The sequence below is a fragment of the Chrysemys picta genome, unplaced genomic scaffold (assembly GCF_011386835.1).
Source record: "Chrysemys picta bellii isolate R12L10 unplaced genomic scaffold, ASM1138683v2 scaf145, whole genome shotgun sequence".
Classification (NCBI taxonomy): domain Eukaryota; kingdom Metazoa; phylum Chordata; order Testudines; family Emydidae; genus Chrysemys; species Chrysemys picta.
This window is the reverse complement of record NW_027052852.1, coordinates 71,646-88,336: the sequence shown is the minus strand read 5'-3', so window position 1 is coordinate 88,336 and position 16,691 is coordinate 71,646. Positions and strand designations below refer to the sequence as shown.

Below are 16,691 nucleotides of genomic sequence, written 5' to 3'. Positions count from 1 at the left end.
TGTCTAGGACCCACCTGTTGCAGATGATCGAGACCCAGGCATTGTAAAAATGAACCTGCCTGTCCCCAAAGGAATGGAAGTACAACAAGGGCAGAAGAACAGCAACTGGAATGGTGCTCTGGACCAAGGAGTCAAAATGGGATCTTAGCAGGCACCAGAGGAGGGCGAGGGGATCGGCCGAGCCCCAAACTTGAGTGTTTCCTTTTCCTGGGATAGTCTTGCTGTCTCGGACGAAAGGGCTGCACGAAGGGATGCTGTGGCCTATACTGTTGTTGTTGCCATGCCCCATAATGGAATCTCTGCCTGGGCAGCGTGTACACCCAGAAGGATCTTAAGGTAATCCAGAAATCCTTAAAGGAATGCAGGGTGTCATCTCTCTTATCTGAAAACAAGGTCTAGTTAGCAAGGACATACAAAGTGATCCCTGAGTTTTCATAGAATATCACAGGGTTAGAAGGGACCTCAGGAGGTCATCTAGTCCAACCCCCTGCTCAAAGCAGGGCCAATCCCCAGACAGACTTTTGCCCCAGATCCTTAAATGGCCCCCTCAAGGATTGAACTAACAACTCTGGGTTTAGTAGGCCAATGCTCAAACCACTGAGCTACCTCGCCCCCCAGGAGGCCTGCATCATAGTAACCGCAGAGGCCATCATCCTGGCCAAAGTGTCTGTAATGTCCAGGGCAGACTGCAGTGACGTCTTGGCCACAAAGCAGCCCTTGGCAACTGTGGCACTCTGTGCCTCAAAGCAGCACCCTGGAACCCCCATAGCCACCCTGTCATTTGGTATACTTCATACACAGTGTGACGCTGTATGGAATAGGGGAGAACATTAATAATACTGTTGACACCAATGTTATAAAACTGCAATGAGTCTAACCAGATATGCCGTGTGAGGTATCTGCGGAAATGTTATAATTTGCCAAGTATGATATAGATTCATAGATTCTAGGACTGGAAGGGACCTCGAGAGGTCATCGAGTCCAGTCCCCTGCCCTCATGGCAAGACCAAATACTGTCTAGACCATCCCTGATAGATATCTAACCTACTCTTAAATATCTCCAGAGATGGAGATTCCACAACCTCCCTAGGCAATTTATTCCAGTGTTTAACCACCCTGACAGTCAGGAACTTTTTCCTAATGTCCAACCTAAACCTCCCTTGCTGCAGTTTAAGCCCATTGCTTCTTGTTCTATCCTTAGAGACTAAGGTGAACAAGTTTTCTCCCTCCTCCTTATAACATGCTGGCTATTCCCTATCACCTTTCCACCTTCCAAGTGTTTGCAGATGATTTCCTTAACCACTTGCTCCATTATCTTCCCTGGCACAGAAGTTAAACTAACTGGTCTGTAGTTTCATGGGTTGTTTTTATTTCCCTTTTTATAGATGGGCACTATATTTGCCCTTTTCCAGTCTTCTAGAATCTCTCCCATCTCCCATGATTTTCCAAAGATAATAGCTAGAGGCTCAGATACCTCCTCTATTAGCTCCTTGAGTATTTTAGGATGCATTTCATCAGGCCCTGGTGACTTGCAGGCATCCAACTTTTCTAAGTGATTTTTAACTTGTTCTTTTTTTATTCTTGTTTATATGTTCGTATCACCTTTGTATTATGAGTTTAAGGGTAGGTCTATACTTACTTCCTGGTCCGGCGGTAAGCAATCGATCTTCTGGGATCGATCCCGGAAGTGCTCGCCGTCGACGCCGGTACTCCAGCTCGGCGAGAGGAGTACGCGGCATCGACGGGGGAGCCTGCCTGCCACGTTTGGACCCGTGGTATGTTCGAACTAAGGTACTTCAACTTCAGCTACATTATTCACGTAGCTGAAGTTGCGTATCTTAGTTTAAAGTGGGGGGTTAGTGTGGACCAGGCCATAGATATGTGGGGTATATCTGTGGGTATGTCTACACTACGGGATTAATCCGAATTTAGATAATTCGGATTTGAGAAACAGGTTGTATAAAGTCGAAATGAGTGCGGCCACACTAGCACAGTAATTCGGTGGTGTGCGTCCAAGTACCGGGGCTAGCGTCGATTTCTGCACCGTTGCACTGTGGGTAGCAATTCCATAGCTATCCCATAGTTCCCGCAGTCTCCCGCGCCCATTGGGATTGTGGGTTAAGATCCCAGTGCCTGATGGGACAAAAAACATCGTCGCAGGTGGTTCTGGGTACAGCCTCACTTCCTCCCTCCCTCCCTCCCTGCATGAAAGCAACGGACGGCAGACAACCATTTTCGCGCCTTTTTTCCTGGGTGGGTGAACACTGCAGACTCCATACCACGGCAAGCATGGAGCCCGCTGAGGTCAAGACAGCACTCATGAATATTGCAAACACCTCGCGCGTTCTCGTGGAGTTTATGCTCAGCCAGGACCAGAAAAACGAGGAGAGGAGGCAGCGGCGGCGGCAGCGCAGCGACAAGCATGATGAGGACATGGACACGGACACGGACACAGAATTCAGTGAAACCACAGGCCCCGGTGCTTTGGAGATCATGTTGTTAATGGGGCAGATTCTATCCATGGAACGCCGATTCTGGGCAAGGGAAACAAGCACAGACTGGTGGGACCGCATAGTGTTGCAGGTCTGGGACGATTCCCAGTGGCTGCGGAACTTTCGCATGCGTAAGGGCACTTTCATGGAACTTTGTGACTTGCTGTCCCCTGCCCTGAAACGCCAGAATACCAAGATGAGAGCAGCCCTCACAGTTGAGAAGCGCGTGGCGATAGCCCTGTGGAAGCTTGCAACGCCAGACAGCTACCGGTCAGTCGGGAATCAATTTGGAGTGGGCAAATCTACTGTGGGGGCTGCTGTGATGCAAGTAGCCAAAGCAATCACTCAGGTGCTGCTACGAAAGTTAGTGACTCTGGGAAATGTGCAGGCTATAGTGGATGGTTTTGCTGCAATGGGATTCCCTAACTGTGGTGGGGCGATAGACGGAACCCATATCCCTATCTTGGCACCGGAGCACCAAGCCACCGAGTACATAAACCGCAAGGGGTACTTTTCAATGGTGCTGCAAGCACTTGTGGATCACAAGGGACGTTTCACCAACATCAACGCGGGCTGGGCGGGAAGGGTTCATGACGCTCGCGTCTTCAGGAACACTACTCTGTTTAAAGGGCTGCAGCAAGGGACTTACTTTCCGGACCAGAAAATAACCGTTGGGGATGTTGAAATGCCCATAGTTATTCTTGGGGACCCAGCCTACCCCTTAATGCCATGGCTTATGAAGCCATACACAGGCAGCCTGGACAGGAGTCAGGAGCTGTTTAACTACAGGCTAAGCAAGTGCAGAATGGTGGTAGAATGTGCATTTGGCCGTTTAAAAGGTCGCTGGCGTTCATTATTGACTCGCTCTGACCTCAGCCAAAGAAATCTCCCCATTGTTATTTCTGCTTGCTGTGTGCTCCACAATCTCTGTGAAAGTAAGGGGGAGACCTTTATGGCGGGGTGGGAGGCTGAGGCAAATCGCCTGGCTGCTGATTACGCGCAGCCAGACACCAGGGCGATTAGAAGATCACACCATGAAGCGCTGTGCATCAGAGAAGCTTTGAAAACCAGTTTCATGGCTGGCCAGGCTACCGTGTGAAATATCTGTTTGTTTCTCCTTCATGAAAACCCTCCCCCTTTACTGACTGATTTTCTGTAAGGAACCCACCCTGCCCCTTCCCCCAGCTTTCTTTCAAACCAAATAAAGTCACTATCATTTAAAAATCATTTATTCTTTATTAATAGATTAGAAAAAGAGGGCGGGAACCCGGGTGGGATTTGGGAGGAGGATTGCTGGGAAGGAAAAAGCCACAAAGAAAAGGTTAAAAAAATGACAGCCTTTTGCTTGGGCTGTCTACTGGGGTGGAATGGGAAGGTGTACGGAGCCTCCCCCCCCGCGTTCTTACACGTCTGGGTGAGGAGGATACGGAACATGGGGAGGGGGGAGGGTGGAACAGGGGCTGAAGCGGCAGTCTGTTTTCCAGCAGCCGTTCCTGAACCTCCACCAGACGCCGGAGCAGCCCCAGCGTTGCATCCTTCATCCTCTGGTCTTCCTGCCGCCATCTCTCATCTCGATCGTCTCTCCTCTCCTCACGTTGGTCCCTCCTCTCCTCACGTTGGTCCCTCCTCTCCTCACGATCACTGACTTCTTTCCTATACTTTGAAACTGTTTCCTTCCACTCATTCAGATGAGCTCTGTCACTCCTGCTGGATTGCATAATTTCAGAAAACATGTCCTCCCGCGTCTTCTTCTTACGACGCCTTATCTGTGATAACCTTCGGGATGGAGGAGGGAGGCTTGAGGAATTTGCAGCTGCTGTAGGGAGGGGAAAAAAGAGAGAATTGTTTTAAAAGCTACATTTTGCAGAACAATGCTTATACTCTTTCACGGTGACCAACACTGTTCACATTACATAGCACATGTGATTTCTGTGCAAGGTCGCATTTTGCCTCTTAATGCTGAGTGCCTGTGGCTTTGCTGCTAGAGATCACAGGTCTGGGCAACAGAATTCGGCTTGCATGCGGCCATGGTAAGCCATTGTTTTACAGCTTCTGCACCCTCCTTTCCCACATACCAAGCATAGCTTGTAGAGTGCTGCAGAAGCCTGGCCAATCTCAGCCAGTTGGGGGGGGGGGCAGTGTGGTGGGGCTTGTCTGGGCCCCTTCAGGCAAGTAGAGTGCTGCGGTTTTTCTGTTAACATTCAGCAGCACCAGAAAACAAACTAACCCCCCCCCCCCCTCGCCATGAATTCTCTGGGATGATCACGGTACCCCTCCCCCCACCGCGTGGCTGGTATCAGGGAAGATCCCTGCAGGCACCAAACTACCCCCCCCTCCGCCGACCCCCCCCCCCTCGCCATGAATTCTCTGGGATGATCACGGTACCCTCCCCCCACCGCGTGGCTGGTATCAGGGAAGATCCCTGCAGGGACCAAACTACACCCCCCCTCCGCCGACCCCCCCCCCCCTCGCCATGAATTCTCTGGGATGATCACGGTACCCTCCCCCCACCGCGTGGCTGGTAACAGGGAAGATCCCTGCTAGCCAAACGCGAAAAACTCAGGGCCAATTTCCCATCTGCGCTTGGCTAACTGCAGGGAAGGATTTATTTTCCGCCACAGGCAAACAGCCCAGTAGGAACGGCCACCTCTGTCCCCTTAATTAAGTTCCCGTATTTCAACCAGGTTACCAGGAGTGATATCACTCTCCTGAGGATTACACAACAAGATAAAGAACGGATGTTGCTTGAATGCCAGCAAACACCGGGACCATACGCTGCCAGGCTTTGTCAGGCAATGATACCAGATTACTTGCTGCAAGCATGGCGTGGTCAAGTGTCCTACCATGGAGGAGGGAATAAGGATGCACTGCCCAGAAACCTTCTGGCAAGGCTTTCAGAGTACCTCCAGGAGAGCTTCATGGAGATGTCCCTGGAGGATTTCCGCTCCATCCCCATACACGTTAACAGACTTTTCCAGTAGCTACAGACTTTTCCAGTAGCTGAACTGACCGCGAATGCAAAGTCAGACAAAGTAATCATTAAAAACCGTTTGCTTTTAAAACAAGTTTTATATTTTAAAAGGTAAACTCACCTGAGGTCCCTTCCATGGGGTCAGAGTCTTGGGTACTGGCTTGGGAGGCTTGGGAGGGTACTTCAGTCAGGGTGATAAAAAGATCCTGGCTGTTGGGGAGAATGGAGTGCTGTGTGCTCTCTGCAAGCTCATCCTCCTCCTCCTCCTCCTCCTCCTCTACCCCATCGGCAGAATCCTCAGGCGTCGAGACTATCCCCGACCCAGAATCCACGAACAAAGGTGGGGTAGTGGTGGCAGCCCCCCCTAGAATTGCATGCAGCTCGGCGTAGTAGCGGCATGTCCGCGGCTCTGACCCGGAGCGACCATTTGCCTCCTTTGTTTTTTGATAGGCTTGTCTGAGCTCCTTGACCTTCACGCGGCACTGCTCAGAGTCCCTATTGTGGCCTCTCTCCATCATGCCCTTGGAAATTTTTTCAAAAGTTTTTGCATTTCGTCTTTTTGAACGAAGTTCTGCAAGCACTGAATCCTCTCCCCATACAGCGATCAGATCCAGTACCTCCCTCACGGTCCATGCTGGTGCTCTTTTTCGATTATCAGCCTGCATGGTTACCTGTGCTGATGAGGTATCTGTGGTCACCTGTGCTCTCCACGCTGGGCAAACAGGAAATGAAGTTCAAATGTTCGCGGGGCTTTTCCTGTCTACCTGGCCAGTGCATCCGAGTTCGGATTGCTGTCCAGAGCGGTCACAATGATGCACTGTGGGATAGCTCCCGGAGGCCAATACCATCGAATTGCGGCCACACTAACCCTAATTCGAATTTCTAAAATCGATTTTGGCGCTACTCCGCTCGTTGGGGTGGAGTACAGAAATCGATTTAAAGGGCCATTTACATCGAATTAAATAGCGTCGTTGTGTGGACGGTTGCAGGGTTAATTCGAATTAAAGCTGATAAATCCGAATTAAAGTCGTAGTGTAGACCAGGCCTGTATTTCCAAACTAGTGCTGTGTTTCTGGGTAACCCCCAAACAGATTGGCATCAGCATTGCCTAGCCTGTTCGATGGCCCATCAGGGGTCATCAGCTGTACAAAGAATCCATTGAAAGGAACCAGGGAAGATACCTTATGAGTCAGCAAGGCATGTGGTATGCCTGCGGACAGAGAATTCTAAGGCTTTTCCATGCCATGTGCAGGGCAGCTTGTGTTTGGGATAAAGGAAGTACAAGCCACATGGCAAAGGATATAAAAGGCAGCTGAATCTTCTTCATTTTGTCTTCATTTCTGCTTCTTACCTCTGGAGTGACTCTTCTACAAACTGAAGCTCCGAACAAAGGATTGCATGACCCATCCAAGCTGTGGATGTGTTCCAGAGGGACTTTCAAGCCAGCAAACTCACCAACACTGCTAAGAACCTGATATATGGACTTTGAAGTCTTTGTATGTATGTGACTGTTTTACCATTTAACAATTCTCTTCTTGTTCTGGCTTTTGTCTTTATAATAAACCTTTATTTTTAGATGCTAACGGACTATCTGGCAGCTTGGTATTTTGACTTGGTAAAATGGCTGACCCTTTGGGGTCAGGAGAACATTTTGTATAGTGAGCAGAATTTTTAAATAACTTCTCACTATACCTGACCTAGGTGCTGATTGAGAGCCAGAGAACTGGTGATGTCTAGTTTACCTAGATTTCTGGCTTGGGGCTTGCGCCGGTTCTGGTGTGCATTGTGAAGAGGAACCCCCAGGTATTGACCATGGCCCTGGTTGCAGCCAATACCACCCGGTAGAGGGGCTACATAAGAGGGGGAAATCTCTTCAGTGACAGAGGGGAAACGAGCCACGTTATGAGCTTAAAATGCTTCCAGACAGAAATTGAACCAACCAAACAGAAGAGAATCACTAGCCACAAGGTTACACGACATTCGTTTAGAAGAGGGAGCAAAGGGCAGCGGAAGAGCGAACTGGAGGGAACTTACAGACGTTCTTAAATTGTATTTGGCTGCTGCTGCTGCTGTGCCACCGATGTGCCAGGCCGATGGGAGGCGCTTTCTTAATCCGAGTCAGAACTGCTGCTCGACCCACTTCCATGCTGAAAGGGACAAGGATTGACGTGTATTAGATACCGTGAGAATAGCCCTCTCCCACGGCTGTCTGCATTCACAGCAGTTACCGTCCCGCAGCCTGTGTCACAAGATGGGAGCTGGCCCTGGTGCCTGGCCAGTTACACTCCGGCTGCTCCCATGTCAGCTGTACGTGGTGCCCTTCACTTCCTGACCCAGACATTGGCATCATTTTCCGGTGGCTCCTGGGAGGGACGGCCGGGGCTAATAACTGGTTTCTCTGCTCGCCCGTAGCACAGAGCTAGGGGTGATGATGGCAGCTCTCCTAGCCAGGCCTGCAGCAGGCATGGGGGGAGCCAGGACTGCTCAGGCATTGAGGAATGGGCAGGGGAGTGGAGATGGAAAATTCGACCTTCGAGGGAAGCGCAAGCCCACGAGCTACCCTTCAGGAACAGCCCTGGCAGGCTTGGGGAATCCTGGCCAGGCTGAGCCAGCAGGAAGGAGGCGGGAGGGCTGCAGCCCTGGCCCCCGAGCATGCCCAGTGTGATGAGAAGGCCCTGGGCACAGTGAAAGCAGTGGCCAGGCCCAGCAGGACGGGCACCTCACCATGCTAAACAACGAGCTCACTGCACAATATTGGTTGCCAACCAGGACGCTGCTTCACCTTGGAAAGGAATCGCCCGGCAGAGATGGGCTGCGCAGGAAGACAGTGAAACGGCCCGACCTGCAACCCCTGGCACTGCGGGGGGAGGCCGGGCTTTGAGTCCAGTTCTCAGCCCCAAACCTCTGCACCCGCCAATGCTGCTGGGCTTCTCGACACCCGCCAGGTGATTCCAGGGGCAGGTCCCCGCTCCTGAGCCCAGCCAAGTAGAATTGCCACTAACTGCACCACAGCAACCCCAGGGGCTGCGGCAGCACGTGCGGTACTACGTCCCCAGCAGGACGCTAAGGCCCCGCCCGGCGAAGACGTGTACACGTGCCTGACGGTACCTCAGACTTAGCATCACTGATTTCCAGGTGCTGCTTACGAGCTAACGCTGAGCATGTGCACACGCTGTGCAGACTCGGGGCCTCAGGCAGGGAGTCAGTCCCTGCAAGGGCTTCCAGCGCCGGGCTCTGTGGCAGAGGGACATTCTGGCTGGATGATGGGTTTGTACAAAGGCGTCACACCCAGTAAGCTGGGTTGGTTTGTTGCAGCCACGTGTCCCTGTACATGAGTGAGGCTGGCCACAGAATGCAGGTGGGCGCAGCACTGGCCAAGGTGCTGGAGAGGTCCCTGGGAACCCAGCCTGCCTTTGTGAGGTGTGTCAAGGTGCCACGTCATGGCTCTGACATTCTGTGCTGAGCTGAGTTCTCCGTCCCACCCGAGTGCCCTGAGCTGTGGCTGCGTGCTAGTCCTGCTCCCTCTGTTTCATTTCCTGACACTGACTCTAGGAACACCTGGGTTCCCAGCAGAGCTGGGCCGGTCCTGCACCGGTTTGGCTGCACAAGGTGCGATGCAGCAGCCTGTAGGCGCAGGCGGGTTTGGTTTGAGGTTTGAATACATTAACCAGTGATGCCCTGGCCAGTACAAACCCTAATCCGGAATCCAGGGACCTGGTGAAAACAGCCGACTCTTAAGGGGAAAAGAAAATGTTTCCAGGGACTGGTGTAATGTCCCCTGGCTGCAGGGAGCAGAGAGGGTGGGTTCTCATGTCCCCAGAGCCCCATGTACGGGTTGGGAACAGAGCAGTCCCTAGCCCAGCTAAGCCTTGGGCTGTGGGCCCTGCACAGCATCCCAGCACAGAGCTGACGCTAATGGTGCATCTTCTTCTGCAACGTGGCCCCCACACCCCAGTGACCAGGGCTCCGTACCTTGTGTCCATGGCGACCATGGCCATGTTTCTAATGTTTGTGATGATGCCCATGAGGTCCACCTGGGGGATGACACCCAGGATGGGGAGGGCATCCAGGTCCATGCGGGTGATGTCCATGCGGGTGGTGTCCAGGGGGATGAGACCCACCAGGCCCAGGGCATACAGGAGGGGGAGGAGGACAGACAACAGGGGAGCAAGGACTCGGGTGAGGGTGGCAATGTGGCGTGTTTGGTGGTGGTCTCCCACCAGGGGGTCCTGCCAGACAAAGGGAAAGCAGAGGTGACGTGTTAGAGCCCATGGCAAGGCCCCTTCACCCATCCTCCTCCCCGGGTTCCCTGCAGTGCGGGCAATGCTGACACACCACTGGCCCCAAGCATGGTTTCCCTGTGCTGGAGGCTCCCAGACTCCTCTTGCACGGCCTCCATCCTCCCAGTCTGCACTGCCGCTTGGACGCTGCCTGCAGGAACTGGTCTCCCCTGGCTTCCCTTGGCTCCCTGTATTGCCACCCGGAGGGATCCGCATTGTTAGCAGCGGGGAACCCCAGGTGATACCCCCTGGCACTGTGTATTCGAAGGGAAATGCCCCCAGGAAGGCAGGGAACAATGACCTAGTCCATGGTGCAGTCACTTCGGCCAGACGACTCCCGCTGAGTAGGGCATTGCCTGATTTCAGTGGCCTGCCAGCTCCGGAGTAAGGGGGCTGGGGTAGGGTTACCATATTTAAAAATTAAAAAAAGAGGACACTCCATGGGGCCCTGGCCCCACCCTTCCCCGCCCCCGCCCCGCCCCAACTCCGCCTCTTCCCCACCCCAACTCCGCCCTCTCCCCTGAGCGCCCCGCATTCCCCCTCCTCCCTCCCAGCCACGCGAAACAGCTGCCCGAGCGCTACCGGCTTCACGGTTTGCCGGGCAGCCCCCAGACCTCCAGACCCTGCGCCCCTGGCCGGGCACTTCCCCTCCCAGGCTCCGGCTGCGCTGGGGTAGCGCCCAACCGGGGGTGCAGGGTCTGGAGGTCTGGGGGCTCCCCAGCAAACCGTGAAGCCGGTAGCGCTTGGGCAGCTCGGCTCTTCAGCTGCACAGAGCTGAGGTGTCTGGGGGGAGCAGCAGCAGCCGCCGCCGCGGGGGAATCCGCCTGCAGCTCGCAGCCTGCCGGAGCCGCTCTAAGGTAAGCAGGGGACTGGTATTTTCCTGGACATGTTCGGCTTTTTGGCAATTCCCCCCGGACGGGGATTTGAGGACCAAAAAGCCAGACATGTCCGGGAAAATCCCGACGTATGGTAACCCTAGGCTGGGGGAGGCGAGGAGGCAGAATGGGGCCAGCATGTGGAGTAACTTTCAAACCGGGCCATGAATACTACACACGTATATGTACACACGTCACGCTACTGGAGGGCTGGGTGCTGCAGTCCTTACACAGGCAAATCTCCCAGAGACAGCCACGCTGTCTGGCTCCCAGCCAATCCCCGCTTTAGCCATGGCCCCACACAGAGAGTCCTGAAACCCGTCTGTGTCCCCGTAGAACAGAGGAACTGGCCTTAGCCTTCGGCCCAGGAAACAGCCCTCAAGTTCCCCAGCTTTAAGCAAAGCAGCCGGAAACAGCCCGTCCCGGCTCCCCCCGGCAGGCCAGCCTGTGCTGAGCCAAGGTCTCACCTGCGTTCGCATTCCACATGCCGGGTCCGTCAGCACCTCCAAGGGAAGGAGAGTCCTGGTCAGAAGGTTTCTCCCGCCCTCCCGCCCTCCAGTCACCTGCCTCCCGCCCCTGGAGCCGCTCTCTGCACCAGCGCAGCAAACCATGGAAAAGCACCCGCAGCAGGGGGGCAGAACGGTCCCCGCCCGCAGCCTGCACCTAGGGTGATCACCTTTTCAAAAGGCAAAAGCGGGACACATACAGAAGCCCCGCCCCCTCTGTGGCCCCGCCCCTGCTCCTCCTCGTCCCCAAAGCCCTGCCCCCTGCTCAGGCCAGAAGCCAGAGGTGGGCAGTGGGAAGAGCCACCTCGGAAGCCTGGGCCACTGTGAGGAGCCCTGGACCCTCCACCTGCCCTGGGCGAGGGGCTAAAGAGCAGCCCCCGGCCCGTGTGCCCGCCCCTGGGGGCATGCTGCCCAGGACAGGTGGCAGCTCCTCGGCTCCTGGGCAGGGGGCAGGGCTTCCGGGGAAGGGGAGGAGCAGGGGCAGGGCCTCATGGCGAGGGGGGCAAACGCCCACCTCAGCCCCTTCTTCTCTCCCCACAGGAAGAGGCTGGCACCACCCCTGAGCCTCAGGCAGCTACAGAGCGGCGCTGCAGGGAATCCGGGACAAATGCTGTCCTGGAGTCATTCAGCCCGGGACCGGGACTAGACCTCTGCATTTCGGGACTGTCCCGCCCAGTTCAGGATGGGTAGTCACCCTACCCCCACCTGCACGACGAGGGGAGGTGCGGCCAGCGTGAGATGGCACCGCACCCACGTGCCCTGCGCCAGCAGCCTGGGCGCCCGTCCTGTCACTGCCACAAGCTGCTGGGTGACCTTGGGCACTTCCCCTGCCACCTTGGTCTGCCTTGGGCAGCAGCTCTTCAGAGCAGGGCCTGTCAAAGTGCGTGTACAGCGCCCAGCACCAGGGACTCAGCTCAGCTGGGGCCTCGTGGGGCTGCTGGAATACACAGTGCAAGAATCATAGAATCATAGAATCATAGAATCATAGATTATAGGACTGGAAGGGACCTCGAGAGGTCATCGAGTCCAGTCCCCTGCCCGCATGGCAGGACCAAATACTGTCTAGACCATCCCTGATAGACATTTATCTAACCTACTCTTAAATATCTCCAGAGACGGAGATTCCACAACCTCCCTAGGCAATTTATTCCAGTGTTTAACCACCCTGACAGTTAGGAACTTTTTCCTAATGTCCAACCTAGACCTCCCTTGCTGCAGTTTAAACCCATTGTTTCTGGTTCTATCCTTAGAGGCTAAGGTGAACAAGTTCTCTCCCTCCTCCTCATGACACCCTTTTAGATACCTGTAAACTGCTATCATGTCCCCTCTCAGTCTTCTCTTCTCCAAACTAAACAAACCCAGTTCTTTCAGCCTTCCTTCATAGGTCATGTTCTCAAGACCTTTAATCATTCTTGTTGCTCTTCTTTGGACCCTTTCCAATTTCTCCACATCTTTTTTAAAATGCGGCGCCCAGAACTGGACACAATACTCCAGCTGAGGCCTAACCAGAACAAGGAACAGGAGCAGCAAACCCGCAAAGCCAGCTGCGCCCACAGCCCCGCAGCAAAACTGCCATTGGCTTCAAAGGGCCTGGGGCAGCTCGGGCAGCACGTGCCTGTCTGTAATGGGGTGGGGCCCCATGCTGCCCTGTCCCGTGCCCACTCACACAGCGGCTGCGGGAACGCCCAGGAGCAGGGCCGTGTACTTCTCTGTCTTTTGGAACGGGGCATTGGCTCTGAGCTACCAGCGTGGAGCCACCTGAGCAGCACCGTGTGTCCAGCCCTCTTGGCGTCATGCAGTTAATGCCCCTGCTGCCAATCCCGTGCAGCCTGGCACTGCTGCCACGCAATGCCCACCACACTCTGCCAGCCTGGCATTCCTATTGCCCGTTTGCAGCATGTGCCCCAGGCTCCTTACAGCACAGCAGCTAGCAGCCCTGCCGTCTCCAGACCAGCCTCCCCACAGCCAGCAGCTCTGGGCTAGATTGTGGTTTGTGCACAGCCGTGGGCACTGGTTGGTACATACATGGCACTGCCCCGGGGCCACTGTCATGCCAACACCCCTCTGATCTAATCTCAGAAATCTGACTGCATGGCTGGCTCTGGCAGAAATGGTTCTGCTGCTGTAGACATGGAATAGGTGAGATATGATTGTCATTTGGCATTTCAGCAGTGCCCAGGCACCAGCCAAGAGTGCCCCGCCCATGCCAGGCACTGCACAGTCCCAGTCTAAGAGACCATGCCCCAAAGAGTTTAGGGTCTAAACAGACTAGACAGACAAAGGCTGGGAGAAAGGGATCGAACATATGAGCTGTGGGAATAAAGGGAAAGTGGCAAAGTTCCACCATTTTTTGTTTCGTTTAAGCCCCTCTGTGCATGCAGCTGCCTTTGATTTCAGTAGCTGTGGCACGTATGGATCTCAGGCCTAGAGCTGGGCAAAATGTTTTAGCCAAAACTGTTTTTCCATTGAAAAAGGCAGATTCCAGTTGACGGGAACCTTAGTGAATTTGTCGATTCTGACTAATTGTTCCAGATGAAAAAAACATCTTGGAAATGTCAATACGGTTCATTTGGACATGTGCAAAACAAAAGCATTTGATTTTTTGATCTCCGTTGACGAGGTGACCGAGGTGCCTTTCACAAAAGTGAGGCAGGCTGGTGTCCCCTTATGCCCAGTAGTCTTTGGGTTACGGCCCCTACCTGGGACGGGAGAGACCCGGTGCAAACCCACAACAAATGCAAGTCTCCCAGGTGGGTACCCTAACCACTGGGCTAGGGACACAAAGGGGGCAACGCCAACTCCTCGGGTGCATGAATGGCATCTAGGTGCCCCCCATTTCCCAATTTCCTTTGCTTTTATTTGTAAGCAGAGTCAGGATGAGCTCTACCCTGACATCTGGTGGTGAATTATGGCGAGTGTGGAAAAGAACTACTGGGGCTGATCTTGTTTGCATAGGCACACCCACTCGCCTGGCATGAAACAACAGCAACTCAAAGTGGTTACTTTGGCTGGTGTGGGATCCCCAGTTTCTTTGTTATTGGGGCAGGAAGAATAAAGTTTTGTTACCCTGATTCTGTGAATCAAGGGCAGTGAACCTGTTGTATGACAGAAGGACTGAGTGAGTCTTTCACCATTACCTAAGTAGCACTTGCTTGACAAGGGGCATGGGTTACAAAACCCAGTGAATAGAGAGAGGATGGGGACAGGTATTTGTATCTGATGGGTTGTAACACCAATTGTACTATCTTCTCTCCCCACTGTTGAATATCAGAGCTAACTTTGATTCCATTAAAAGTCTAGTTACAGACTGCTGAACTGAATTCAGTTCAGTGCACTAGCACTGGGGCTCCCCCTATGAGCTGAAATCACAAAAGAGGTGAGATCACTGAGGCTGTGTTAACTAGTGGGGGAGCCTGAAGCTATAATGCTAAGTGGCTGGCAGAGCAGCTAGCAGAGTGGAGCTGAGCGACTCACAGGTCGGTGAGTGGAGTGGAGCGGAGTGGCTGGAGGAGCAGCGAGCAGAGCAGAGCGGAGCCTTGTGGGAGCGGCCCAAGGGACGGCTGAAGTGGAGCAGAGCTGAGCGGCTCACAGGTCGGTGAGCAGAGTGGAGCAGCTGCCAGAGCAGTTCGTGGGACGGCGGGAGCAGCTCACGGGACAGCTGGTGCAGTGGAGCGGCTCGTGGTGAAGGCTGCGGCGGAACGCCGTCGGCCTCGGATCACGTAAGGTGCCCCTTAACGCCCTGTGTGCCCCCCCCCCCCCGAACTCTGGGGCTGCACTGACCAGGGACAGAGACTTTGGGGGGTTGTTGGACTTTTGGGACTTTGGTGATCCTTGGGTTGCTGGTTTCAAGAACCCAAGGGAAAGGACACAGCCCAACTTGCTGGGGTGGGGTTTTTTTGCTCATGGTTTGTGTTATGAATCCTGTTTGTGGTGTTTTTTCCAATTTAATGCTGATGTCGTTTACCTCATGTTATTAAACATTTTTTGTTACACTCAGACTCCGTGCTTGCGAGAGGGGAAGTATTGCCTCTTAGAGGCACCCAGGGGGTGGTATGTAATTGTCCCAGGTCACTGGGTGGGGGCTCGAGCCGGTTTTGCATTGCGTTATTGAAGCGGAACCCCTAGATACAGAACCCGGCCCTTGTTGCTGCCAACTTAGATGGGCAGAAGGGTTACATATTAAAAAACACCCCAAAATCAAACAAAACTATTTTATTTGCCTCAAAATTAAAAAAAAAAATTCCCCCCACCCCCGCCCTTTGCTAAAAACAGCAACTTCCAAACTTCCAATACAATTAGCACTTGTACTGCCTTCGTTTGAATCTTTAAATTATATAATTATATCAGGTGCATGCACCCTTACACATACCCCCCCACACACCCACACCCACACTCACAGACTCCCACACTGAGACACACACATTCACACCACGGCTGGGGAAAGTGTTGCAAGGAGCAATACTATTTCAAGCCTAGCAAGCAGACTACAGCTACGAAACAAAACTGCCTACGATACCAGCACGAGACGGTTACACAGACGCCGCTCCCTGTGGCTGCTCTCGCCGGTCCGGCTCAAATGTGCTGACAGAACAGACCACGAGTCCCTTAAATACGCTCCCCCCCCCCCCCCGCCCATCGTCGGCTGAGCCAGTGAGCAGGTGGGGCGCGCAGAGCACCAGAGATGCTGTGGGCAGGGCTGAGTACAATAAAGCTGCGTAACTGGCTTCTCACCTCTTGCCTCCCTTGTTGCCAGGCCCTGGTGCTGTGTACGAACATGAAGTCAATACTCCACTCCCAGGTGAAGCGCGAAGGTCGCACTGGGCTGAGAAGGGCTGGCGCAGAGCCCTGCGTGGGACTTTGTTTAATCCCGCTGCAGTGCTCTATACTAGTCCCACGCAGGGCTCTAAGTAGGTGCCGAGGCTGGAGGGGAGGGGTGGTCACTTCCTCTCACGGCTCAGCAGTGATAAGTGATCAGCTGAGTGACATGAGTCCTACTTATTCCGATTGCTCTTGGGCATGGGCCTTTCCCGCGTCCCCACTGTCATCAGTGCCAACCCCCGTGACTGCCATGGGCATAGGCCTGGACCTTAGGGGCAGGCTCTCCTTTCTGCTCTGGCCCCCTAAGCTGGGCATAAGGGTAAATATGATGTGGGGTTGGGAACGTGCGTGCAGCCCCAGAGGCCTGCGGATGGGCTCCCGAGACTGTGCATAGGGCGTACCACACATCCAAAGTTACATAGCAAATCTCTTCCTTTATATATAATTACACGTTATATGGCATTTACTGTATGTTGAATCACACATTTTGGGATTGGCACGGTCACTTTCCAGAAACCAATCCCTGTACAGTGTGCACTGTCCATGCGCAACTTACTCTGTACCCCATCTTATGTTCCAGGCTTAGCTTATCCATTATCTTGCCCATTATAAATGGTTTCCTGGGTGTCCCCCTTATCTTAGCTAGTCCAGATGTTCTGTTTCCAGCCTGCTGATTCATTTACCTCCCTAATCCTGTCTCCCAAGAAATAAGGCTTCCCCCATGTTTTATTACTTATGTCAAGTGGGAC

At 53.7% G+C, this 16,691-nt stretch overlaps 1 long non-coding RNA gene across 1 annotated transcript; it reads right to left on the bottom strand.

Moving 5' to 3' along the window:
* Positions 1-8,135: 8,135 nt before the first annotated feature.
* Positions 8,136-15,751, bottom strand: LOC135978152 (uncharacterized). The gene is made up of 3 exons (XR_010595583.1): positions 15,641-15,751; positions 11,086-11,121; positions 8,136-9,692 (listed from the first exon to the last, which is right to left on the bottom strand). It is a non-coding gene; the product is annotated as an uncharacterized LOC135978152 (long non-coding RNA).
* Between the last annotated feature and the right edge of the window lie 940 nt (positions 15,752-16,691).